The 27712-nt window shown below is 41.6% G+C and overlaps 1 protein-coding gene across 2 annotated transcripts in view; it reads left to right on the top strand.

The window, feature by feature from the left end:
• Positions 1-3726: 3726 nt before the first annotated feature.
• BRINP2 (BMP/retinoic acid inducible neural specific 2) overlaps positions 3727-27712 on the top strand; it is a 118450-nt gene continuing 94464 nt past the window's right edge. The window contains exon 1 of one of the 2 annotated variants that reach the window (XM_037825283.1): positions 3727-3947. The gene's annotated coding sequence lies outside the window, so the exon portion shown is untranslated. Of the gene's footprint in view, positions 4489-27712 lie in introns of both variants that reach the window. The other variant, XM_037825282.1, reaches the window with a different exon arrangement.

The following is a 27712-nucleotide window of genomic DNA, read 5'->3' as shown; positions in this document are numbered from 1 at the left end:
GGCCTCATTCCTTGACTCTTTTTTTTTCTTTTTTGTAGTTGTCTGGAATAGATTTTATTTCTTAAAAGCAAGCATCAGATAAGCAAATATATATTATAATTGGCAGATTTATGATTACTTAGGAAATCTGTACAAAGATGATTCTTTTGTCTGATTTACCAGAATAAAATAATAAATTCTATTCTACTTTGACAATAGAAAACTTGCTTTACATAGAGGTCACTCAGAAAAGTGATTACACATTTATGATGTGACCAGTGGATTGTTAAAACAAAGCGCATAGGAAACATGTCATCCATTAGAGGTTTTTTGTTTTTTGTTTGTTTGTTTTACAGAAAGTTGTTATTAGGTCTATAGAGTGCCATGTTAAATTTCAAATAGCATGACCCTTTTTTCCTCAATATATTTTTCTTTTTAATTTTTTTATTAGAGAAGTTGTAGGTTTACAATTCCTTGACTCCTACAATATCTTCTGAAATGTTTTTCCAGCTACCAATCTATCTGCATGCAGATTTCTTTCTGAAATCCTGCTTTTATCATGCCATTCAAAGGTTTTCCCTTTCCTACAGGATAAAGTTCAAGCACCCTAGTTTGGGATTTTAAAAGCTTTTCCAAATACCAAATTATTTATTCTCCTAGACTGATCATTCACTCTACTCCTGCCCTCCCCATCCCCCAAATACATCAATCAAACTACAACCCACTTCTCATTTTCACTCCTCTCATGCGATTGCGTCCACCTGAAATGCACCCCTCTGTATTCCCCACACTGTCCCATCTCTCTAGACCCATGTTCAGCCTCACTTACATAGTGAAACCTTCCATCACTTCCTTCTTTCATAGCTCCACTCACTGAGCACTTAGCTACACACACACATACACACACACACATTCAGGAGACTAAAAGCCATTTCCTAATACAGTGTCTTGCACACAATATTCTTATCTGCAAAATAGGAATAATGACACATACTTTATAAAATGGTTGTGAGGAGGAAAGAAGATTATGTAAAGGATCTGACACATTTTAGTCACTTTGCAGATGCTCAATAAATAGTAGCTTTGCCATTATCACTATATTCAATTATTTCAGAGAGAAAGTAGGCTTCAGAATTTTCTTCACAAAACTTCCCCCCTATGAAGTAACCAAAGCAAAATAAGTGATTTATACTCCTTGGTATATACCTAGGAGAAATTACTACCTATGTCCTCCAAAGACATATATATATATATATATATATATATATATATATATATATATATATTCATAAAAAGTTTATTCATAATAGACAAAAGTGAAAACAACCTAACATCCATCAATAGGAGAATAGATAAATGTGCTACATTCATACAATGGAATACTACACAGCAATAAAAAGATAAACATGCAACTACCTGGAATAATCTTGTAGACATAATGATGAATGAAAGAAACCAGGCATTAAAGAGTATGTGTGCTAAGATTTTATACTTATGAAATGCAGGAACAGGTAGCATTAACCTTTGATAGAAGTCAGAATAATGGTAGTCTCTGGGAGTAGAGGGGGTTTTGACTGAGAAGAGGTAGGAGTGAGCTTCCTAGGGTATAGGTAGTAATTACGAGAATGCATATATAAGCAAAAATCCCATCAAGCTGCCTGCTTGTGGAATTTTTAATGTATATTGTGCTTATGAAAATATTTTTAAGTGACTTAGGACTCCATGGAAAAAAAAGCACATGGAAGTTTTTCTTTTTTCAAGTTGTTTTCTTGCCTCCCACCTCTATCCATTTTCCCTTTCCCTTTGTAGATCCTGGAAGACTTAACTTTCTTCCTTTCCACTGAGATTGGTAATAATTTGTTCAACCACTCCCTCCATTTACCCAACCCCTTCCACAATTTTACAAGGCTTTAACATTCAGAGTCCATCACCTGGGACAGGGTGAACGGGCCTTTGTCTCAAAAGTGATTCTAGGAAGCACATGGGTAAATAACTCAGCTGTTGGGCAATAACAGATTTAGGCTTTCCGACTGGTTCATGTGGATATTTCATGCTGTACAGAGAGCTGACAGGCCTGTGGTCACCACTTCCTGACATAGTTTGTAACTTAGGCAGCAGAGAGTTCAGTGTGAAGAGAGAAGTTGAAGAAGGAGATGATTGTATAAGATACACAGAAGGGGGAAATGGGGGAAAGCGAAGGATGGGTAGTGCTGAGGGTGTGTCTGTGAGATAATATTTTTAATTTCCCACCATATATTCATATATCTGGCTCCCTAGAGCTTTTTAAAATCTTGATTTATATTACTTTGGCATTCATTAAAACTCTACATTCATTTTTTTTAAGTCCTTTACAAAATAATCTCTGATGTTGTTCTCTGTTCAGGGAAACTAAATCGAGAAGCTTCTCTCCCTTTCCATCTGTGTACTCTCCTCTCTACATTCCCTCACCACATGATTTAGTGTGGACCCCCAAGTTCCTCTGCCAGCTCCAACCCCCACCCCCAGCTCCTCTATTGGATTGGATTTTTATTCAGTTATTACTCTCCCATGCTCTTGCCAAAAATAATTTGTACAGCCTGCCAGCTAGCTGGACATATTTCAGTTTTGCACCCTCATTAAGACATCAAAAGTATATAATTTACACTCTTCAAATCAAAGTTAATATTTTCTTCTCTCTCTCTGTCTGTCTCTCTCTCTCTCTCTCTGTCTCTCTCTCTCTCTTCCTCTCTCCCTCTCTCCTTCTGTCCCTCTCCTAGTTTGCAGGCCCAGCAACAGCACCTGCTTCACAGAAACAAAGCTGGTCCTGTTCTGATTTCTCTAGTTTTCCTTTAAAACCAAATGGAGAGCCACAATCCCTCTTCCTGACATTCATGGAAATAAAAGAAGAAGAAACATAGAAGGAAAACACTGTGGGCAAAACAATTCCCTTTTGGGGGGAAGCAGGAGATTTTTTTTTCTTAAAACCTTTCCCCAGAAACCTGAAGTTCTCCTCTTTGTCTTTGTCTTCATTTAAGACTGGGAGACAGACTTTTCCTTGACTTAGCTGCTCAGATTCTCTAAATGTTTTCTCTCTCTCTCTCTCTCTCTCTCTCTCTCTCTCTCTCTCTCTCTCTCTCTCGACTTCTTACTGAGTTTCTGTTATATTTGCTTCTCTCTCCTGCATCTCTGGTGTGCGTGTGTGTGCGTGCACAAGCGCACATGCTGTGAGATAAGTATTTCTCACTTGGGGGCTCATTTCTAATTAAGTAAAAGTAATTCAGGACCAAGAGGCTAAAATGTAGGAAACAACAGAATGAAACCTCAAATTAGAAGGAAAATGGCTCAAATAGGTCCCTATCTCTTGGAGTTCTAGTTAAGCAAGCAAACAAAATGGTCTGGGACAAGTGATTATTGGAACTCGAGGAAAATTAGAAGAAAATGTAATTAGCCTCCAAGCTTTCTCCCGTTCCTCGGCCTTCTTACACTCTCCAATCCCTCCAACGGTGAATGTATCCGAGACTTGCATTTCCACAGCAAAACGTCCCTGCTGCAAAGCTGGGAGGGTTAACGGAGCTGGTACCCCAGCCTGCCAGCAAACCGAAGGAGTCAGCCGGTGAGGCTCCGAGCCCGCCCCTGCCAAGCCGCCCAGCCAATGGGCACCTATGGGGAGTGTGGCGATGTGTCCCATTGGTTGCCAACCTACGTGCATAAGAAAGAAAGAGAAAAGCAGGCAGGGCAGCATTGTTATCTTAAGACACTCATCTGGTGTCTGAGTCTGCAGGTGACACTGCTTAGGTACAGAGCAGCGAGCCGAGCCGCAGCAACCTAGCGCCGGGCTGCAGTCCTGGGATGGAAACCGCGCGTCTCGAAGCGGCTCGAGGCTGTTCGGGCAGCGCCTGCCCTTAGCTCGGAGGATCCCGTTAGTACTTACCCAGGGATGTGCACCTGCCTTGCCATCCGAGAGTAGGAGCAGATCTGCAGGCAGCGAGGTGAGCGGTGAAGCCGGAAGAACTGTCCCTGCCCATGTGCAAGGCAGTGATTTCGGGGGAGAGAGAGGGGGGAATGAGTCTCCTTAGAGTTGGAAAGGCGGCAAGATCTTGGGTTTATCTTCCGTAAAGGGACAGGGGACTCCCCCAGTTGGGTTTTGCACTTTTCTTACCTCTCCCACCCTATGCGCGCCCCGGCCAAGGGCCGAAGCCCCACTTCCAGCATGCTTTGGGTGCCCGGGTTCCGCGCCGCTCAGCGGGAAGGCGGCAGGCAAGAGGTCTAACCGCGGCGGCGGCAGCAGCAGCAGCAAAGCGGTAGCAGAAGAATTTGAAGAGACATCCGTTCCCTCTCACACACTGAGGGGGAGGCATTCGCATTTCCCCAAATGAGAAGGAGCCACAAGAAATCATGAAGTAAAAACTTTGGAAAGCTGCCACTGGAGATGTTGCTCAGAAATCTGGAATCTTTTAAGAGCCTCCTCCCAATCGTTGGAGGTTTTGGGAGCAGCTGATACAGCAAGGAGGGCTGTTGCAAGGATTCAAGGTAACAGTGCAGGGTTTGGGTGATTTCTCTGTCCCCTTTTATTGTCCTTTCGGTGTGTTCGTGGGTAAAGGGATTATTTTGTCCTCATACAACCTTCTTGCCCTGGTGGCTGGCAGTTTTAGGCAGAGGGGATGATTCCACCTCTCTTAGTTTCTGTCCTGTGGAGCTGGGCAATGGACTTTGTGGTTTAGCTAGAGATCGCTCCGGTATTGCCTCCTGGTTTTGCATAGCTGTCACACGGCTTGGGCACTCTGCCTGACCTATATTGTCGTTGCCTCGTTTAAGTCCTCAAAGTTAGTGCAACTCCCATTAGCTTCAGAAAATCCAATCAGCTGCATAATTGCAGAAGATGACGAGGATATTTGCCTGCTGAACCAGATGCTGGACTGAACTGTATGTAGCGCACTGTGTTTGGGAAGGACCCCGAAGTGCTGAGGTCAGGAATGTATGATGCATCTATTCGCATGTTCACAGAGCCCCATGGGATGTCTGGAGAGGCCTATCTCTTTCTCCCATGCACATGCAGCCTGGGAAAATATTCTGAAGGGTGAGCCCTGAAGGTAGCAAATAATCTTCCCCTGGGTAGTGGCAGAAGCTCCGTTGATTGAGTTGAGCCTGGCAAGCACTGGAAACACTAAGAGGGGAGCACTGCTGTGTTGAAAGGAGGGGTGTACTGATAATGCCTAACAGACCTTCCTCCCTGTTTCTGTGATCATCTGAGAACATAGTTGAATGCTGCATGTAGTGTGAGTGTGTGTGCATGCGTGTGTGTATGCTTCTGCTCACAGCTGTATGCAGGAAGCAGCAGCACAGCCAGGAACGTGCAGCATCCTACCAGGTCCACGGTTGCCTGGAGGGCTCCTTCCTAGTGAGAGCATGAACTTGTGAGCTGCTGTCCTAGCCCAGACAAGTTTTTTCCTCCCCCAGGCAGTCCCTCTGCATGGTACATATTTATCCAGAGTATATAGACCTAAGCCAACTATTAACTAATAATCAAGCTAATGCACCTTAATGCAATTGAACAGACCCCCTGTAAAGAACTGTGTATGTGCTCTTCCTAGCCTTGGGAGCTGGATGCCCTGAACAAATTTTTTGTTAAAAGGATAACAATTATGAATGGCAATTCTTGTAGTTGGGTAATCTGGGCCTTATCCATAAGGGACAATACTATCTCAGCACAGACCAATAATAGGATTAAAGGTACATTATAAGTCAAGTATTTCTGCCCCTGCCCTTCTCCAGCCATGTGCATGTTGAAGTGACACTCTCTCTGACCCTGTTCTCTTCAATAGGTGCAATATCAGTATTAACCAAGCAGTGAACGTATTTTACAGAATCCCCTGGGGGGCAGTCTGATGACAACAGGCAACAGCAATACGTTGCTGGAGTTTGTGTGTTTTCTCTCTTGACTTCACACTATTGTATGTATGTTATTTGTTAAGGCAGAACCCTCTGGAGTCCCCTTTCACCCACAATAAGTTGCTTTGCAGCACTGGGGGCATGAGCAAGCAATGCTGCCGTAATGATCCTGAAAGCGTATCAATATCATAGCTGCTGCCTATGGTATCAATCTTGCCCCAGAGAGGGCAAGTTGCATGCCTTGCTCTTGGAAGAGGGTAAATAGCATGAATACTGTGAAGTGTTTGGGGGAAGGGACACAAATGTCAGAGCATGGTACTCCTTCCTGGAGGACAGCTGGCTCCAAAGGGTCTGACAGCTGGGCTGCAGCCACGGAGAAGACAGAAGGATCCTTGACTCTTGCTTCCCCTCCTCACCCAAAATGGGACTGGTTTTCTCTCCCAGAATGGAGTGATGTATGGCTGCAGCATGGGCCAAAGAGTGGAGGTGAGGAGACAAGGACTGGGCAGCAAGGAAGGTTCCTGCTCTGCCAATATTGGGCTGGCCTCAAGGACGGGGAGTACCCTCTCCTTTTTGGCCCTCCAGATCATCCTCTGGGTATTCCTTTCTGGCCTCCTAACTGGTTTGTTTATTGAGCAAGGCCAGAGGGCAAAGAACATCCCTGCGTCATCAACTCCTTCTGATCCCCTTTCCCAAGGCACAGGCTGGCCACTGGGGAGCATTGCATTAAAAAGATCCCCTCAGAGACAGTGCTCCAAAATCTCTCGCCAGCTCACAAACAAGAGGTAATCTGGAGGGAGTTGAGACATCTGTGTGGGCACTTTCTGTTACCGAGATGCTTAGTGTGGAGGTTTCCTGGTTAGCATTTTGTTTTCCCCGCTGTGCAGTGTGTTTTCGGTGATTCAACTCTTTCTCTTAAATAATAAGACCTTGTGTAAATTGTATAATGGCGTCCTCTTCCAAAAGGCTGGGAGCATTTTATGAAGCCCATCTAATTAATCCTTATGCAGCTTATTGTCTTGTTTTTCTTTGATTACCCGAAGAAGTACAGCTAGGATGATATTATTCTCCTTCTTGGAAACTGGAAGGCAGAGAACTTTGGAAAGATGAACTGATTTACCCTGGACCACACAGCAATGAAGGGAAGTTATGGAGTGGAGTCTGGGTCTCATCACTCCTAAACAAAACCCAGACTCCACTAACTTCCTTCCCCTAAGGGATGGTTTCATCTTTGTAATTGCCATTTTATTTAGGTGTCCTGTACTTTATGGAATAGGAGGTTGCAATGTCATAGGGCTTTTCCTCTGTCATTGACCTAAGTGCTATAAGAGATAAAGGCCCTACAAGACTTTGCCTCTGCCCTCAACGATCTTACAGTCTAGTTAGGAAAATAAGACATCTGTGAAAAGACAAATGACAATGTAAGTTCTAATAGCAGTTCAATACAAGGGAAGTCAGAAGGCTGACCTAACTAATCTATGATTGATTTGTACAGATAATGAGAGCTATCAGTATGCAAAGGAGGGAGAATCTGAGTTGAGCCTTGAGGAGTGGGTGGGATTTGTTTGGATAGGAAGAAATGGAGAAAGACTTCTAGCTGACAGATAAGCCAACTGCAGCCCTGGTAGGAAGGCTGGGAACTTCAAGGCTAGCATGATTCCTTAAGGTTTACCCTGGGCCATTTCTCCCTTTGGCTCCTAGACAAACTATATACCTGATTTAATTATTTTAAACATATTTTGTCCTAGAAGAAGTTTCCTTAGGGCCTAGGTAGAAGGCTCTGAAGTGTTGGGCATCTCATCAGGCATTGAAAATTACCTGGCCTTCGACCCACCCTCCTGTCTAATCCATATACTTTGAGAAAATTATTGCTCAAGGTCAGAGGGCTTGTCAACCTCATATGAAAAATTTGGATGAGGATATTTGGGGAAAGCAGGCAAATTTCGGGAGAACGTGAGAAAATCTCATATTTTTGAGTCAGAATCTCCCAAGAGAGAGCCTTGATTTTCCTCCATTCCCTATTTCTCTACCCAAATGTCCCTCTTGGGGTTTACTTGGAGCCAGCAAAATGCCAAAGCCCTTAGGCATTTAGCACTGAGCAGGAGATTTTCAATCTTAAGATTCTTGAGCATACCCATGTACATAACCTCTTGTCTTTCTTCCTCTTTCTCTTTTAATAAAACATAGGCTGTAGCAGTCACAAAGGAGGAGACCACAAAAAGAAGGAGGGGGCGGGGTGCAGTATTGCCTGCAGCTGTACCATGGGGTACTGTAATTGCTCAGCTGAACAGGGTGGGGGAGAGGCAGTCTGCCAGCCTGAGCAGCTCCCATGAAGGGCCCAGGGCTCTAGGAGCCAGTGGGTGGCTGTGATAGTCAGCCACACGCATTTGCTCCGGCAGTGGGCCTTCTCTCCCAGAGAAAAAGTCAAAGCAAAGTATAGGTCTTGTGAAAGGACTGGTAATGCCACCACACTATTCACTGGTCTTCACTTGGTTTGAGACATCTATTCCTGCTGCCTGTCACTGGTTATGCAGGTGGCCTCATTCCAACATGGAAGAGGTTCCTAATGGGCAGTGAGAGTGGAATGACTTGCATAAAGTCTACCATAATTGCTCTCAGATCAAGGGAAAATCCCCCATATCCCAGTCTGTTTGCTTGCTTAGCTCCAGATGTTCACTCTGGGGACAGGTCCCTAGGGACACTTACTTTCTCCCGAAAATTCTTCCCTAGGTCTTGCCATCACCTTTGTTCCCTGTAGTCAATGACCATGCAGCTGGATTTTGGGTCAGCAGCTTTGCTCTTTACCTTTCAGAGACATCTGCTGCTATGTTTAGGGGCTGAGGTAGAGATCTAGTCCTGGGTGTGTGATCAGTGGTTGTGCATTAAAGGCCCTTGCTTTTAGAAGTGAAGAGAGCAGCTCTTTTATGCTTCAGATTTGGGGACTGCAGTCTGGTCTGACCAATTGGGACGCAGGTTGGCCTCCCTCTAAATCGTCACTCTGCCATGCACAAGAAAGTAAAGTTGAGTACAATCATTACATCAACAGCCAGTCCCATCATCCCTTTTACTGGAGCTCACATGAAATGCAAATATATCTGTATTGCTGGATTGGGCAAAGGGAGCTGGTAATTGCATTCCTCACAGGACTGAGCTCTAACCCGCACCGTTCAATAGGGTAGTCAATAGCTACACATGGCTATTGAGCACTTGAAAGGTATGCTTAAGGGCACAATACACTCTAGGTTTTGAAGACTTAATACAAAAAATGATATAAAATATCTCCAATATTTTTATATTGATTACATGTTAAGATAATATTTTGTCTATTTGAGTTAACAAAAAAAAATATTAGATTAATTCCACTGGTTTCTTTTACTTTTTAAGTGGCTACTAGAACAATCTAAGTTACGTATGTGGCTTGCATTATATTTCTTTTGGACAATGCAGGCTTGGACATTGTAGAGTAGAGACAGGTTAACATGGAGAAAGGACAGAGGTAAAATAAGGAGGAGCCGGAGACATGAGAAGAGAGAGAAGATGGAGGGGGATCAGAGCAGTCCAGAGAGAGCCTCTGGGTGTGTATTTCTGAAATCTAAGGCCAAAAAAGGCACAGAGAGCTTATGTAGACCTGTATTTATTTGAGGGCACACCTTGTTGACTGTGACTCAGCCCACTCAAATCATTTGAGAGGCATAACCGCTCTCAGTTCACAGGCAGTGAATGAATGGGTGGGAGGCCTGGCAATTTTACCCTAACATTTTTGAGTTTCTGTATAACAGTAGAAATAATCAAGTAAATTATCTTTAGGGTCTCCCCCCTAAGTATGAGAGCAAAACAGTTGGGATCAGCTAGGGGTGTCTGATTTTCAAATTCTTGTCTTTCTTCTCATCTCTACCATGTTATCATCTTTCTTTATGAGAGTCTTCCCTTTTCAAACTAAACAAATTGATAGTATGGTGGGGAGGAAGATAACTCACTACTGTGTGTTGAAGATTATTTTGTGGATTTATCAAAAAGTAGAATGGAGAGAAAGCATGAATGATTAAATTGTATTTAATATTACAGATTTGAACACTGCAAGTCATTATTATTATTATGTTATTACTGCTATTTGCTTCAATAAGCGTTGACCACAACCCCAACTCCTTGCATTTGCTCAGCATTCTATAGTTCACAAGGTGTTTTCACAAGCTTTATCTCTCTCAACACCTCTGTGAGGTGGTTATTGTCTCCATTCAAGGTTCTCCATGACCAATTACCTTTATTACTGCATTTTCCAATCCTTCTCTTCATAGGCACTTTAGTCAGCCTTGCCTAATCAAACTGATCCACATACTGTTCTTAAATGTTAACTGTGTAAAAGAGGGGTCATCATCTCTGTGAGTTCAGTTTCATCATCTATGAAATAAAAAAATACATATAATGCCCATCTCTCAAAAGGTGATTCTGTGTTAAATGAAATACAATACATAAGTTGCCAAACATAGTTCCAGGTACATTATAGATGCTTACCAACTGTTGACACCCTTTCCTACCAAAGGTCTTCATTTTGATGTCTTCAAGCTTGATCCATCCAAAGCTGAAATCATAGTGTGTACCAACTGCCACACTCCAAACCATTCCTCTTTCCATATCCCCTGCTTTGAATAATGGCACAACCAGACTTACAGAGGCACAAGTAAGCCACACAGTTTATCCTGGACTCCACTCTCTCTCACACTGCACCCCATATCCAGTCAATTACCAAGACTTCTCAGGTATAACTCCTCACAATTTCTCCAAGCTATCCTCTTCGTCTAGCACCTCCTGCCACTCTCTGATGTCAGGCAATCATCCCTTCTCACCTGGACTTTCCTGGTCCCTGGTCTCCCTGTTTCCTCTCTTGAAGACTAGCAAGTCCAGTCTCTTCTTTGAAGCTGGAGTGATCTTCCAAAAATGGCAAATTTGATTATGCTTCTCCCCTTCTTGGAATCCTCCAATGACTTCCCCACTACTGTCAGAATAAAATCCAAATTTCTTAGCATGACAAGCAGTGAACTATCGCGAGTTGACCCTAACAGCCTCTCTGGGTATCTCTCCACCTCTCCCCTCCTCACTGACAGCCTGTAGCTCCCTCAGCCTTCAGACAGGCTTTAGAAGGGCTGTGCGTTTGCCTGGAGAACTGCCCCCCCCAATGCCCTGATCTCTGTTTCCTGAAGAGTTACTGATTTTCAAGACTTGTAAATATTATCTCTTCTCTGAAGACTTTGCTGGAATTCTAGGACAGAATTAATTGCCTCCCCCTCTGTGCTCCCAGACATCTTGCTCAAACTCTATTTTTACACTATACCCACTACACTGAAATGATTTGTTAAATGGCTACCTCCTGCACTAAAAGGCAGGGTTGGGATTGGGGCTTTAAGATACATTTCTCAGGAAATATTTACTGAGTATTTATATGTACCAGGTTCTGTTCCTAGGCACTGGGGACTAAGTAGCAAATAACACAGATAAAGGCCCTGCCACCAACTAGCCTACATTCTAGAAGGGACAGATGATGATGATGATGACTGAAGTTACCAGTAATAGCTAAGGCTTTAATTGTGCTTATGTGTTAGGGAGTTTACTGAGTGCTTTACATATAATGCTTTACTCCACCTAATGATCCTCTGAGGTAATGAATTTATTATCCCCATTTTATAAATGATGAAATGGAGGCCTAGAGAGGTTAAACAACTTACCCAAGATCACCCAGCTAATAAGTGGGGGAGCTGGCATTCTAACCCAGTCAGTTTAGATCCCAAGTGCATATTCTTTATTGTTCTGGTATCCAGAAAATAAACATGCAAACAAATAAATAAATGGAATATTTTCAGGTGCAGGTAATAAACAAGATAAAATAGGGTATTATAGGAGGGAGTGATTAAGGTGGTGGTCAGAGGTTTTGAAGAGGAGGTCACATTTATAATGAGACCAGATCTGTCCACTCAGAAAAGTATAAATTCCAGGGTAGGGTTGAACCTGGGGATCTAAAGAGAGAAATTGTTTACTATGTGTGGCCAAGGCTTTGGCTGCTTTCATCTCCACCACTGTTGGTCCCAGACTCAGTCGTAGGTGGTTTCGGGAAATAGCAAGTAGCCTGACTGCTCCCAAACCTCTCCACTTGTCCCTCCTATTCTTTTGGGTTAAAACATATCTTATGACATGTCCAGTTGCTGCTCTTAACAAAGGTGGAAGGTGCCTATGTGGGCACACACATACACACCTCTGCTCTGCTTTATTTCATTTCGGTCCTGTGAATGGCTTGTTACTCAGAACCACAGCCACAGGATGGAGACAACCCAGAGGCATGCACCAAAGGGGAAAGAAAATTATTTTTCAACCAGATGGGAGAAGTGAATTGGAGTAGAGGGAGAAATGGGAATTTGATCAGGGAGGAGCATGTAGGGGGTGGGCGCTTCTCAGATGTTGACAGTGTTCTATTTCTTGTCCTGGGTGGTAGTTTGCTTTATAATTTTTCATACACACACACCACATATATCCAATTGCATACACACATTTCCTCTGCATGAATATTTCTCACAATAAAAGGTTAAAAAAAAAGAGAAATGACTTGAAATGCATATGAAACTTGAATGAGGTAAATTTGTTCATATTTAGTATACATATATCCCAAGCCTACTTTATGATAAAAATCATACCAGTTTCATTTCTACTTATATCATTTAATTTTTGTTACAACCTTATGAAGAAAGCATCATTCCTGTTTTACAGACTGAAATGGAGGAATACGAAACACAGAGGAGCTGACACTTAGGGCCAAGGCTCTTGTCCCTTCACAATGCCCTCTGCCTTCCACCCAGGAAAGTTCTGAGCAGTAGTGAGGTGAAGAGAAAATATCCCTGACTTCTGGGTCAGGAAAACTTGGGCTTCAGTCTAGCCTTGGTCACATATTAGCTGTGTGATCTTAGATAAGTTACGTTACCTCTCTGAGCTGCAGTAGCCCCATCTAGTAAAACGGAGATAACACCTTATCTTGCACACATATTGTTATGATTAAAGGCGATGATTGAGAAGTGTCAGCAGAGTACCTGCCATATAATGGACATTCACAAAATCCTAGCTGCTGTTTTTGTGCCCCCAAGTATGGAAGCCAGCAACACATTGGCTTCTATGGACAGCAAGGATGCAGCTCAGCTGTGGGCAATGAGATCAGGTAGTAACCTCAGTATATGCTGCTGGCTGCCAGTTAATCAGACTCAGCCTGGTAATAGTTCCCATATGCCAGGCACCATGATACATTTTCCATGCACTGTCTCATTGAATCAGCTGACAACTCTATGGAGTGGGTACTGCTATCCTCAGTTTATTGATGAAGAAATTAAAGTTCAGAGAGATTAAATAACTTCACAGAGCTTGGAAGGGGCAGAGCTCAGTTTCGAACCCAGGTCTGTCAGATACATCCTCCTCTTGCACACTGGGCTTTACAGTGTGGTCACTGTCTTAGGTCCTGTCGGAGGGAAGAGGCACATTCACGGTCAAGGTAAAGGGTAGCTGCTCCGAGATCTAGGCTAAATGGGTCAGGGGTGGGATGGAAGCATCGTTAGACCTGCAGGAGATTGGTAGGGCAGGCCAGGAGGGTTGAAGCACGTTGGAAAATGCAGCAACATTTCTAGTGCAATGCCTTACACATAGGTGTAGGCTGAATATTCAGGTGCCTCCACAACTAATACAGATGTGTACCATTTTCAAAAGAGCAGGTTTTCAAAATAAAGGAATTGAGTGTCCTTGGGCTTAGCGAAAAAGGTTCTCTGAATTACACAATGACATATTAGCAATGATATTCTAATTTTTCTAAAAAAGCAGTTGAGTCCTTTAATTCATTAAAGCAAAACCCTTCATGGAACCCCAGAATGTAAAGCAGATAAAAATTGAGCTCTCTCATTGGAGCAGGCAAGGGGGCTGGAGCTCTTCCACCTGTCACTTCTCCTTCCTCACCCACAAGTGGCTCCTGAGGTACCTCCTTGGAACCTGAAAACATGTTGAAAACCACCACACCGTGAAATTCTTTTAAAAAGCAAGACTTGTGTGTCATTTAAAATAACAGGTGGCGTACTAAAATTCATTTTAAACGATAAGACTTTTCACTAACCTGGACACACCTGTGAAGTTCAGTGAACCTAAACAGATTACTATTGTTCTAGGATTGAAAATGTACAAAATTCAATATGTGAATAAATGCCTGCTGTATGCCAGGCACTGTGCTTGACACTGTGTGTAACAGCTGTGGGATCTTATTCAGTTTTAACCACCTCCTACAAAGTAGGTGTTTTCTCATTTTGAAGATGACAAAAATTAGACAGAAAGGGGTTAAGTCAATTTCCAAGATCTCACAGTTAGTAGCAGAGCTGGGATTCAAACCTGTGTCACAGGATGGATTAGAGAGCCCATGTCTTGTCACTAACCCTGGAGTCTTCTTCAGCCATGGAGTTCTGGTGATATCGCTTCACTCGAGTTTCTTACTTTTTTCAAACATTCCTCAGTTGTGAGGTTGTACAGAAAAACTCTCTCTGACCTTCAACGACTTTGTTTTCATGGGGCCCTCGGATATCCAGAAAAGGAGAGGAACGCAGGCTGCGGTCCTGCCTCACAGTCCCTTCCTTTACTCATCCCCAACCTCAGGGAGGTCACCCCAGTGGCAAAGAAGACCCCTCACCCTCACCCCCACCCCGCACTCTGTCAGGGGGGATCTTTGCTCTGTGCCTCTTTCCAGGGCCTTGAGCAACATCCTGTGCACGGGGCTACCGAACTCAGAGCGTGGGATTCCTCCTCAGTAGGAGTCTGTCAGCGCAGAGAGGGGGGCTTTGAACTGTGTCGGGTGGGGCTGCAGAGGAAAGTCCTTGGAATCCCCTTGAGGGATGGAGATGCTGAAGCACTGGGTAAGGAGAGCGGGGGCGGTTAATTTGTGTCTCCTTCTCAATCTTTGCTCAGCCGTTCACCATACTCCAAATGCGTTGTCAGTCAGAAGCAGGGGCAGGTGGCTGAGCAGTGTTCCGGCGGGTGATGGGGCCCTCGGAGGCCTTTCGCTTGCGATCGGTCTCTTTCCGCAATCTTCGCCCTGTTGGGATGTGAGCCCTGAGGGATGTTAACCGAGCCAGGCCGTCATCCACCTGAAGCCTCGGGGCACTGGAGTCCCCTAGAGGCGAAAGGCTGTGTTACAAGCCCCCTGGCCGTGGAGGCGCAGGCAAGATTCGACTTGCCTGGAAGTTGCTGAGGATTGGCTGGTACCTTTCCTAAAACCACTGCCTGTAAGTACACTCCCGGCAAGCTCCAAAGGGACAGCAGTAGATGTGTGTGTGTGTATGCGTGTCTGTGTGTTTGCGCGCACGCGCGCGTGTAGAAGGCGGGAGGCACAGCTACATTGGTAGAAGCAACACTGTCAGGAACTAAGCCGCCAAGCAGTGGCTCCCCCTCCCTCATTGCCCACCCATTCTCCCTTTGCTCCCCCTGCTGCCAACTTCCTACTCAGCCCCTGCAGCAGCCCAGTCCACCCTCCCTGGCAACTCCCCACCACCTCCATCAAAATGATATCTTTCCCTCAGGGCCCTGCACACCTCTCAGTAACCTGATCAACTAATTTGTGCTGAAGTAGTCACGACTAATAATGATTTAATGTGCTGCCCCCTCAATTAACACTGCAGCATTTCGAAAGAAAAATTCGCAGATTTTAACCCAAGTAAGAGTGGTATTTTTCCCTTTTAAGAGGAACTGTAGGCCCCTCAAAACGAATCATGCAAACAGCTGCTTATTCAGTAGAGCTGCTGCATCACTCCTGATCTTAGCAACGTTTGGAGGCATTATATAGGGGTTTAAGTAGACTTTTCCAAAAAAGGCCTGCTGTAATCTACAGCCTTAAAAACAGTGTCTTGTATTGGTCATGGGAGGGCATAGGAGACACCACATCTCCTATCTCCTCCTCCAGAGCTAATTAGGGATTTATTTCACTAGAGGGGAACCTGATGTAACTGGGTACATGATAACACAGATATTTAATTAAGTAGAAACCTGGAAATGCAAGAGTTCACATAGTTTGGTTGAAAGGAGGAAATTTTAGGTTGTATGTATGTTACTGAAATAGGAAAAAAAAAAAAAAAAAAACAACGCAAAACCGTACAACACAGTGAACCCTTTTGTAAATGATGGACTATACCAATTATAAAAATGTTCAGTCGTGAATCAATGGGAACTCTGTGTTTTATGCATGATTTTTCTAGAAGCCTACAATTTCTCTAATAAAAAAAAAAGTTGACATAGATGCCTACTGGTGTCTCAATAGTATGTCTCTGGCAATGAATGGATTTTCATTCATGCAGGAGATGACCCAGTAATTGAGAAAAGTAGCTCGGGAATGACTAAATTGGGTTCAAGTCTTTGGCAGGCTCTGCTATGTACTAGGTATGTGACTTTGCCAAGTTACTTAACTATGTAAGCCTCAATTTCCACCTCTGTGAGATGGAAATAATGTGACTCACATCACAAGATCGTTGAGTGAGAAATGAAATAATGCAAAACAGGCCCTTAGTGTAACTCCCAGTAAGAGCACTCAGTAAATGATGGCTCTGTTTCTTAATCATCTTAATTTTATTTTTATTATTTTTGCCCTACCCAGACTTTCAGTGCAGGGTTGTATGTGAATGCTCAGTTAATTACTTACAAGCAGATGAAGCAATCCAGTCTCCTACATGTCGTTGGTTTGGTTATGAACTAGATTTCTTTCCAGGTGATAGCACTGCAGAAGATTTTTTTCCCTCTGCTTGGTTTCTTTAAATGTATCTTGAAAATGCAGTGAGTGAAATGGATTTGGCAGTGACTTAAAAAGACTTAACACATTTTGGAAAGAAAAAAAAAGACCACTACAAAAAACTGGTTTGTTTCTGTGATGCATGGTTCATGTGATATGACAAAAATCCATTTTTATGCTTAGGAAAATTGGCTAATTTTAAAACAGTTGACACATACCATATGCATATAGAATAATGATAGATTCTGCACAGGCAAATAACAGAAGACAAACATAGGACCAGTGAAATGTCTCTTAGGACTTCAGCGCATTAGATTCTTATGGGAGGCCTGTTCCTACCTACGTTTGATCATAAAAATATCAACTACCAAGCTTAGGACACAGATTCCGTGTTGTCCTAGTATGAGTGAGATGAGACTTAGGAATCTACCAATGTAGGGAGCTTTCTGTATAAGAAAATAATTTATAAAGATATTATCTGGAAAAAAAAGGTGTGAATGGTTGAAAAGATACTGAATTAGTGAGCCACCCTGATTTGGGGTGACTTCAGGTCAACTGCTGAACTTTATCTGGACATTCCGCCTATTGGAAACATGGATGCTTTTTGGACTTAATTATTACTTACGGTGTGCTTTGAGATCTTCTGGTTTGTCACTCTGTATAAATTGCACTGAGAGGGGAATCTCACATATTTTCTAGTGGAGATTACACGTGAAATAAGAGGCATTTATGAAAAGTTTAAGACAGGACAGGCACCCCACTACCGTGATATTCCTCCTGCAGAACCCTTCAACTTTCAGCTCCCAGCACTAGTCAACCAGATGCCCAGCCCCCTTACAGGCTGATGGTGTGTAATCTACTTGATTCAAATGGCATTTGGGTTTTTAAATTTTAGTTTATTTTGTTTTATTTCTTTCAAGGCAAGGTTTAATTAGTGACTGCAGAGGTGAAAAAAAAAAAAAAAAAGCTGAACAGCTTAGAAGAGGTTTATGGTTCAGGTCTGTAGGACTCAGCAATTTGACATTCTAATCCTGTTATTTCTCACCTTAAACAGAACAGAGTCAGCAGGGTTGGATTCTTTTTTTCTTCCCATAATTCATCTAGCTGTTAGTTTTCCCCTCCCTTACTCCTCACTTTTGCCCTCTGCTTCATTTGACTCTTTTGTCCTGTTCTCTACTGTGTATATCTCCCCTGCCACCAAGGATATCAAAAACAAAAAACGACCACCACCAACAACAAAAACATCTTGGTCATTCTTTTGGGGACTGAGTCAATTAGGACAGAAATTCTTTCTCTTCATATTTTTGATTCCCAGAAAAAGCATCCTGTATCCCGTGTCACTTGCCAAGGCCCTGCAGTGACACTGAGGCAAGAGGCTAAGTGGTATGCCTGGTTCCCGTCTCAAATATTGACTGTAAACATCTTGAAGGCAGTATCTAAGTCTTATTTGTCACCCTGGCACAGGGAAGACTTTATATGTTTGCTTAATTAAAAAAATTAAAAAAGTAAAACCTCACCTTCTACCCCTCTCCACCCATTTTTCATTGAAATGTGGGTTGGAGAGGGGTAGAAGGTGAGGTTTTATTTTTCATTGAAATGTGGGTTTCTGGGAAATTAACAAGAATCCTTCCCATAAAGGAAAATTTAGTATTCAGGATATCGAATTTAAATTAGAGAGTGTGTCCTTTAAGGCAGTGGTTCTCAAAATGTAATGTGCACACGGGGGACTTGTTAAAATGTAGAATCTTCAGCTCCTTTTCCAGAGATTCTGATTGTAGGTCTGATGTGAGACTCAGAAAACTGCATTTTAGCCAACAGATATAGAAAGACCACACTGAGATATGCCATTATAAAGCAATCTGAATGAAATGTTACCCAGGCTGGGAATGGTAGAATATTAGTGTCCCTTAAGTGGATTATAGATGTCAAATGGGAAAAAAGTTTCTGTACCTAGAAAAGTTGACGGGTAATGGTACTCCCCCCAACCCCCACTCTACTTCCCATACACACTTGGAGTTTTACAATGCACTTAGCATGTTAGCAGTTCTTAAAGAATCCTGTAGTAAGGAAACATGTTTTAACATTGCTTAATCAACTATTTCCAATATGTCTTGACTTTGAAACTTTTTTTGCTAAATATCTATTTTGATGAATTTTGATATGGAAAGCTCTTTCATAAGGGAGTGGGCAGCACCCTCAGGACAGGGTGATACTGTAGCCCAGCTCTATTACTCTTACTAAGTTTTCAAAGGAGGGAATGAACAAAGTGAAGTGTAGAGTTGGGTGATCATTAACCATGGGGGCTATCTTATAGTCTAGAGAAGTATCTATTATAATAGCCATCATCTATTTTGCATTTACTATTTACCATGCACTATGCTAATTTTTTTTTTTCTATTGGTGAGGCATCATCCCTCTCACCATGTTTTCTCCAACACTTACTCCTATATATATATTTTCCTACAATTTTATAGAGTTATATTCACATACCATACATTTATCCACAGTGTACAATCAGTTGTTCATGGTATCATCATAAAGTTGTACATTTATCACCACAATCAGCATTTGAACATACTGATTACTACAAGAAAAAAAATTTTTTTTTTTAGCAATAAGAAAAAATGATAAAAATAAAAATAACATGTCATACAATACAATATACTACTAAGGACAGCAAATAACACCACTACCAAGAATCCCATATTACTCCCCTATATCCCCTTCTCATATACATTTAGCATTGGCGTATTGCCTTTGTTACATTTAATGGAGGTATATTACAATGTTACTGTTGATCATAGACTCCAGTTTGCTTTGATTATGTTTTTTCCTGAATACCATGCCTTTTTCAAATTTCTACATGGTTGACATTCATTTGCTTTCCCACATGCAAAAACATTTTTATATTTGTATATTTAGTAACAGTCATTGGCCACTCCAGTTTTTGCCACATTATACAGTCCCAGTCTTAATCATCTATCTTTACCTCTGGTGTCATACATTCTCCTATCCCACCTCTTTCAGCTTTACTCACAGACATCTTTGTTCAGTGTACTTACAGTACCGTGCTACCATCACACAGTATTATGCTATCTATTTCTGGATCTATGCAATCAATCCTAAACATTCTGTAGTCCTTCAGCATCAAATGGCTGATCTCTGCCCTCTTTCTATCTCCTGGTCACCTGTGTTGTCAGCTTTTAACTCCCAAAGTTTGTTCATTAATGTCTGTTCATATTAGTGAGACCGTACAGAATCTGTCCTTTTGTTTCTGGCTAACTTCACTCAACATAATGTCCTTAAGGTTCATCCACATTATTACATGATCCATGTCTTTGTTCTGTCTTACAGCTGCATAATATTCCATCACGTGTATATACCACAGTTTGTTTTTCCACTCGTCCTTTGATGGACATTTGGGCTGTTTCCATCTCTTGGCAATTGTGAATAATGCTGCAATAAACATTGGTTTACAAATGTCTGTTTGTGTCTTAAGTTTCAGTTCCTCTGAGTATATACCCAGCAACAGAATAGCTGGGTCATATGGCAAATCTTTATTTAGCTTCCTGAGGAACCTCCATACTGTCTTCCAGAGTGGTTGCACCATTCTACATTCCCACCAACAATGAATAAGTGTGCCTCTTTCTCCACATCCTCTCCAGCACTTGTCATTTTCTGTTTTTTGGATAATGGCCATTCTGGTAGGTGTGAGATGATATCTCATTGTGGTTTTGATTTGCATTTCCTTAATAGCCAGTGAAGTTGAGCATTTTTTCATATGCTTTTGAGCCATTTGTATTTCCTCTTCAGAAAAATGTCTGTTCATGTCTTTTGCCCATTTTTTAATTGGATTGTTTGTCTTTCTGTTATTGAGATGCAGGATTCCTTTATATATTAGGGATATTAAACCCCTATCTGATATGTGGTTTCCACATATCATCTCCCATTGTGTAGGTTGCCTTTTGACTTTTCTGACAAAGTCCTTTGATGTACAAAAGTGTTTAATTTTGAGGAGATCCCATTTGTCTATTTGTTCTTTGGTTGCTTGTGTCTTGGGTGTGAGGTCTAAGAAACCACCTCCTTTCACAAGGTCTTTAAGATATTGCCCTACATTTTCTTCTAAGAGTTTTATGATCTTGGTGCTAATGTTTAGGTCTTTAATCCACTTTGAATTAATTTTGGTATAAGGTATGAGATGGACATCCTCTTTCATTCTTTTGGAAATGGATATCCAGTTCTCCAAACACCATTTATTGAACAGGCTGCTCTTTCCCAGTTGCTTCGGCTTCACTACCTTATCAAAGATCAGTTGTCCATAGATGTGAGGGTCTACTTCTGAACACTCAATTCGATTCCATTGATCAGTATATCTGTCCTTATGCCAGTACCATGCTGTTTTGAGCACTGTAGCTTTGTAATATGCTTCAAAGTCAGGTAGTGTGAGACCTCCCACTTCACTCCTCTTTCTCAAGACATTTTTGGCTATTCGGGGCATCTTACCCTTCCAAATAAATTTAGTTATTGGTTTTGCTATTTCTGTAAAGTAAGTTGTTGGGATTTGAATTGGTATTGCATTGAATCTGTAAATCAGTTTAGGTAAAATTGCCATCTTAACTATATTTAGTCTTCTAATCCATGAACATGATATGTTCTTCCATTTTTTCAGGTCTTGTTCAATTTCTTTTAGCAGTTTCTTATAGTTTTCTACGTAAAGGTCTTTTGTGTCCTTGGTTAAGTTTATTCCTAAATACTTGATTCTTTTGGTTGCTATTGTAAATGGGATTTTTTTCTTGATTTCCTCCTCTTGTTGCACATTACTTGTGTATAGGAACACTACAGATTTTTGCGTGTTGATCTTGTAGTCTGCTACTTTGCTGTATTCATTGACTAGTTCTAGTAGCTTTGCTGTAGATTTTTCTGGATTTCCTACATATAGAATCATGTCATCTGCAAATAGTGAAAGTTTTACTTCTTCCTCTCCAGTTTGGATGCCTTTTATTTCTTTTTCTTGCCTAATTGCTCTAGCTAGAACTTCCAGCACAATGTTGAATAACAATGGTGATAGTGGGCATCCCTGTCTTGTTCCTGATCTTAGAGGAAAAGCTTTCAGTCTCTCCCCATTGAGTGTGATGTTAGCTGTGGGTTTTTTATATATTGCCTTTATCATATTGAAAAAGTTCCCTTCTATTCCTATCCTTTGAAGTGTTTTCATCAGGAAAGGATGTTGAATTTTGTCAAATGCCTTTTCTGCATCAATCGAGATGATCATGTGGTTCTTCTGCTTTGATTTATTGATGTGGTGTATTACATTAATTGATTTTCTTGTGTTGAACCAGCCTTGCATACCTGGAATAAATCCCACCTGGTCGTGGTGTATAATTCTTTTAATGTGCTGCTGGATTTGATTTGCGAGTATTTTGTTGAGGATTTTTGTGTCTATATTCATTAAAGAAATTGGTCTATAATTTTCTTTTTTTGTAGTATCTTTGCCTGGTTTTGGTATTAGGGTGATGATGGCTTCATAGAAAGAGTTAGGTAGCTTTCCCTCTTCTTCAATTTTTTTGAAGAGATTGAGCAGGATTGGTACTAATTCGTTCTTGAATGCTTGGTAGAATTCACATGTGAAACCATCTGGTCCTGGGCTTTTCCTTTTTGGGAGCTTTTTGATGACTGACTCAATCTCTTTACTTGTGATTGGTTTGTTGAGGTCATCTATTTCTTCTTGAGTTAATGTTGGTTGTTTATGCTTTTCTAGGAAGTTGTCCATTTCATCTAAGTTGTCTACTTTATTAGCATATAGTTGCTCATAGTATCTTCTCATTATCTCCTTAATTTCTGCAGGGTCGGTAGTTATATTTCCTTTCCCATTTCTGATTGCATTTATTTACATCTGCTCTGTCTTTTTTTTTTGTTAGCCTAGCCAGTGGTCCATTGATTTTATTGATTTTCTCAAAGAACCAACTTCTGGTTTTGTTGATTCTCTCTATTGTTTTCCTGTTCTCAATTGCATTTATTTCTGCTCTAATCTTTGTTATTTCTTCCCTTCTGCTTGCTTTGGGGTTAGTTTGCTGTTCTTTCTCTAATTCCTCCAGATGAGCAGTTAACTCTTCAATTTTTGCTCTCTCTTCTCTTTTAATATAGGCATTTAGGGCAATAAATTTCCCTCTCAGCACTGCCTTTGCTGCATCCCATAAGTTTTGATAAGTTGTGTTTTCATTGTCATTTGCCTCGAGGTATTTACTAATTTCACTTGTAATTTCTTCCTTTACCCACTGGTTTTCTAAGAGGGTGTTGTTTAGCCTCCATATGTTTGTGAATTTTATGACCTTCTGCCTTTTATTTATTTCCAACTTAATTCCATTGTGGTCTGAGAAAGTGTTTTGTATAATATCAATATTTTTAAATTTGTTGAGACTTGCTTTGTGACCCAACATGTGGTCTATCCTAGAAAATGTTCCATGAGCACTTGAGAAAAAAGTGTATCCTGCTGTTGTTGGATGCAGTGTTCTATAAATGTCTGTCAAGTCTAGTTCATTTATCATACAATTCAACATCTCTGTTTCTTTAGTGATCCTCTGTCTAGATGTTCTATCCATTGATGAGAGTGGTGTATTGAAGTCTCCAACTATTATTGTAGAGGTATCTATTTCTCCTTTCAATGATCGCAGTGTTTGCCTCATGAATTTTGGGGCATTCTGGTTTGGTGCATAAATATTTATGACTGTTATGTTTTCTTGATGAATTGACCATTCATTAATATGTAGTGTCCTTCTTTGTCTCTTTTAATTGTTTCACTTTTGAAGTCTAACTTGTCTCATATTAATATAGCTACTCCCACTTTTTTCTGGTTGTTGTTTGCATGAAATATCTTTTTCCAACCTTTCACTTTCAGTCTATGTTTGTCCTTGTGTCTAAAGTGAGTTTCTTGTAGACAGCATATAGATGGGTCCTGTTTTTTAATCCATTCTGCCAGTCTGTGTCTTTTTATCGGGGAGTTTAGTCCATTTACATTTAGTGTTATTACTGTAAGGGCAGTACTTTCTACTACCATTTTGTTTTTTGGAATTTATATGTCATATCTTATTTTTTCCTCTCCTTTTACCTTTCCTGATAATCTTCATTTCTGCACTCTTCTCCAACTCTCTCTCTCCTGTCTTTTCCTATCAGCCTGTAGCACTCCCTTTAGTATTTCTTGTAGTGCTGGTCTCTTATTCACAAACTCTCTCAGTGTCTGTTTGTCTGAAAATGTTTTAATCTCTCCCTCATTTTTGAAGGAAAGTTTTGCTGGATATAGAATTCTTGGTTGGCAGTTTTTCTCTTTCAGTATCTTAAATATATCATGCCACTGTCTTCTTGCCTCCATGGTTTCTGCAGAGAAATCTGTACATAATCTTATTGACCTTCCCTTGTATGTGATGGATCGCTTTTCTCTTGCTGCTTTCAGAATCCTCTCTTTGTCTTTGACATTGGACAATCTGACCAGTAAGTGTCTTGGAGTAGGTCTATTGGGATCTATTCTATTTGGGGTACGTTGTACTTCTTGAATCTCTAATTTTCTGTCTTTTATAAGAGTTGGGAAATTTTCAGTGAATATGTCTTCTATTACTCTTTCTGCCCCTTTTCCCCTCTCTTCTCCTTCTGGGATACCCATAACACGTATATTTGTGCGTTTCATGTTGTCACTCAGCTCCCTAAGACTCTGCTCATATTTTTCCATTTTTTTCACCATCTGTTCTTTTGTGTGTATGAATTCGAATGACCTGTCTTCCAGTTCACTGATCCTTTCTTCTGCCTGTTCAAATCTACTGTTGTGTCCCTCCATTGTGTTTTTCATCTCCTCCATTGTGGCCTTCATTCCCATGAGTTCTGCCATTTGTTTTTTTAAGTTTATGAATTCTTCTTTACGGTCAGCCAGTGTCTTCTTTATATCCTTCAGCTCTTTTGCTATATCTTCCTTCATTTCATCAAATTTATTTAGCATTAGTTGCCTCCACTCCTGTGTCTCAGCTGAGCTATTAGTTTGTTCCTTTGGCTGGTCCATGTTTTCGTGTTTCCTGGTATGGCTTGTTATCTTAAGTTGTCTAGGCATCTGATTCTCTTGATTAGTTTATTTTGGAGCTTGTTTTCTGTCTTTTACCTAGTGGTTTTCTTGTTGGTTGGCTTTGTTTTCTGGCCTCTGTTATTCAGTTCAACTTATTCTAGACCTCTAACTTAGGTTCTACTTAGTTGATCAGAATTTTTCCCCTCTTGTTTTTTCTGTTTCTTGCTCTGCCTCTATGTAACCTTTTTGTGAGTGGGTCTCCTCAGATATGGTCGACCCTAGTCAGATTTTCCCAGTCTAGTGAGGCCCAGGTCTCATTTGGAGGGTATGGAGTTTTCCTGAGAATGAGACCCTCCTATGAGGCCTTTAGAATTGGTGCTTTTCCTCTCCTGTCCAGCAGGTGGCGCTGGCCAGCCCGCAGCTCCCCCACCAGTGTAAGGAGGTATGGAGCCTTTAGTTCTCCTGGTGACTCTGATCCTGTCAGGGGCGTGGCTGACTGAAGCTGGAATCTGAATTCCAGCCCCTGGGGTCTGACTTCCCAGAAGGAGGACTGCCAATTGACCTGGGCCTCCCTCCACTCTCCCAATCCTCAGAACTCCAGTTGTCTCTCAGGAGCACTATTCCCTTCTCCTCTCTCCTCTTTGGGGCCTCTCCAGGTAGATTCCTTGGTCAGCCTGAGTTGCCAATTAAAGACAGGGGTGGAGGCCTTCAGTAGTGAATACGGAACTCAAAGACACTGTGGGTACTCTGTCTCCCCTCAAGCCCAGCCTGGTCCCTCAACCTGGGCTTTCCAATAGAAAATAACCACATATATTACTTTCAGATTTAAAAAAAAGTAGAAAAGAAATCAAGAAAAAGAAAAAAGGAAAAAAAAAAAAAAAAAGGAGTCTCTTTTAAACGTCTTTCTCCAGCCTGGAAGTTTTGTCAGTGTCTCTGTTTTTTTCTTTTTTTTTTAACATATGTAACTCAATTCTCAGAACAACCCGGAAACAGGCATTTTTATTATCCCCATTTCACTGAGGAGGAAACTGAGAAATCAAGAAGTTAATATTTTGCTCAAGATCACAGAGTTTGGAAGTGGCAGAGACTGCCTTGCTAACCCCTCTTTATCAGACTGCTTCTCCCCAAGTTAGGAGCCTATGGGAATTCCTGCCAGGAAGCAATGACAGCCCCCAGCAGACAAACCTATTCAAGAGCCATCCTGTCTCAATGTCTCAGGGTATTCTTCTATACATGAGGGCCCATGATCATTGTCCCTTATTCATCAGAGAATTTATTATAATGACTGCCTGAACCTCTGAACAAGTTTGCTGTACTTAAACACAAAATATGCTTAGCAAAACAACCTGACAAGGATGATTCATGGATTGCAATTAGGCTAAGGATCGTGTACCTACCAAATCCTAAATTGGGTTGAAGAGCTGGCCATCCTGCTGACACCTTGAAATGGAATGCTGTAGCCTGGCTCTCATCTCTGTACCCTACCCATGAACCCTTTATTGCTCCTGACCGTGGGAGTTGTCCCAAAGGGCAAATTGGGCAGGATAACACAATTCCAATTCTGGCTGTGGCAAGTTACTTCCTCTCTGGCTTTGGTTTCCTAGCCTTAATGCAAAAAGAGGGGGGAGGAGCATAATGATACCCACATTGTTGTAAGGAATAAATTCATTAATATATGTAAAGTCCTCATCCCAAAGCTTGGCACAGGGAAGGTGTTCAGCCTCTTATACTACTGGAGCATGAATGTGGGACAATGGCAGCAAGAGACCATCCTTTGTCAACACTTGTATGGGTGCTAACGAGGAGGTAATGGGAGGTCAAATTTTTGGCCCTGGGGAGTAAGAGGGAATTAAGGATACGTTTTGGCTCCTAAATTCTGGATCTATTCCAAAATGCATGTGGGATGTGGGTTACTGGAACTTCAGAATTTTTTTTTTTACACACAATTTCTTTGTGTGTAAAAAAATGAATAATGCTAGTTACAGGCATATCCCTTTGGGGAACTTTGGGGAACTTTGCATCTTCATTAATGAATGCTGGAGAAGTATGACAAGACAATGAGGGAGAATTTCCCAATCTGATTCCAAAGAAATAACATGTTCCTGGCATCATTCTACAAATTAAAACTGAACAGTGTGCCCTCTTTAAGATAAGAAAAACTGAGATTTAGGGAAGCTGATTATTGGCCTGAGGTTACACAAGTGGGAAAGGCAGAGTCTGAAGCCAGATCAGATCTGTCTGACCCAAATCCCTGATTCTTTCTTCTGAACCATTTAGAGAAGGACTATTGAAGATTGACTCTCCAGTGATGGAAGCTTGGAAATAGCTGCTTAAACTCACATTGAGATCTTTGGGAATAAGTCTTACCAGCATCACCTGTGGTTCCTCCAAGTTAACTGTTTCCTGCCCTAATATTTTGTGCCCAACCCTTAATAGGAAATACTTCTGGTGCATCCTGGCTGACCTACCATCAGCACCAGCCCCAGAAGCCCAGCTAGAGATTTCAGGTCTTAATCCTTGGCTTCTCCAAAGTTGTTCCTCTGGACCCTCAGCCTCATGGCAGTGAGGGGGCACAGCAGAAAATGCCCAAACTAGGCATGTACACTCACCAAAATGAATTTTCTCTGAATCGTAGAACACCATGCTATTCTCCTTTGGATCAGACCTCACACATCTTGAGCCCAGAGTCAGGCACAGAGAAGGGACAGAGCATTCCAGCCCCAGGAGCTTAACATGGAGGAGGAAAAGGAAAAGAGGCGAGTTTCACCCCACCAAGCCTCATGAAGGTTTCCTAAGCACCCCAGTGTGTAGAGTCCTCTCTCTTTTGGTTCTCAAAGCATAAATTTTCTATTCTGTTTATTTGCTCAAACAGCAAGTGGCTGAGATCATGACCTCTGGTAATTAGGTTGACCATGAATTTATAATTGTTGACTGAAGCTGAGTCGTAAGTACATAGGGATTCATGATGCAATTCTTTCTGCTTTAGTATATTTTTGGAAATGTTCTATAATTTAAAAGATTTTTAAAAACCATGGATTCTG

Source organism: Choloepus didactylus, chromosome 2 (genome assembly GCF_015220235.1).
Source record: "Choloepus didactylus isolate mChoDid1 chromosome 2, mChoDid1.pri, whole genome shotgun sequence".
In the NCBI taxonomy this organism is placed as follows: domain Eukaryota; kingdom Metazoa; phylum Chordata; class Mammalia; order Pilosa; family Megalonychidae; genus Choloepus; species Choloepus didactylus.
The sequence above is the reverse complement of the archived record's forward strand: the minus strand, read 5'-3'. Positions and strand labels throughout refer to the sequence as shown.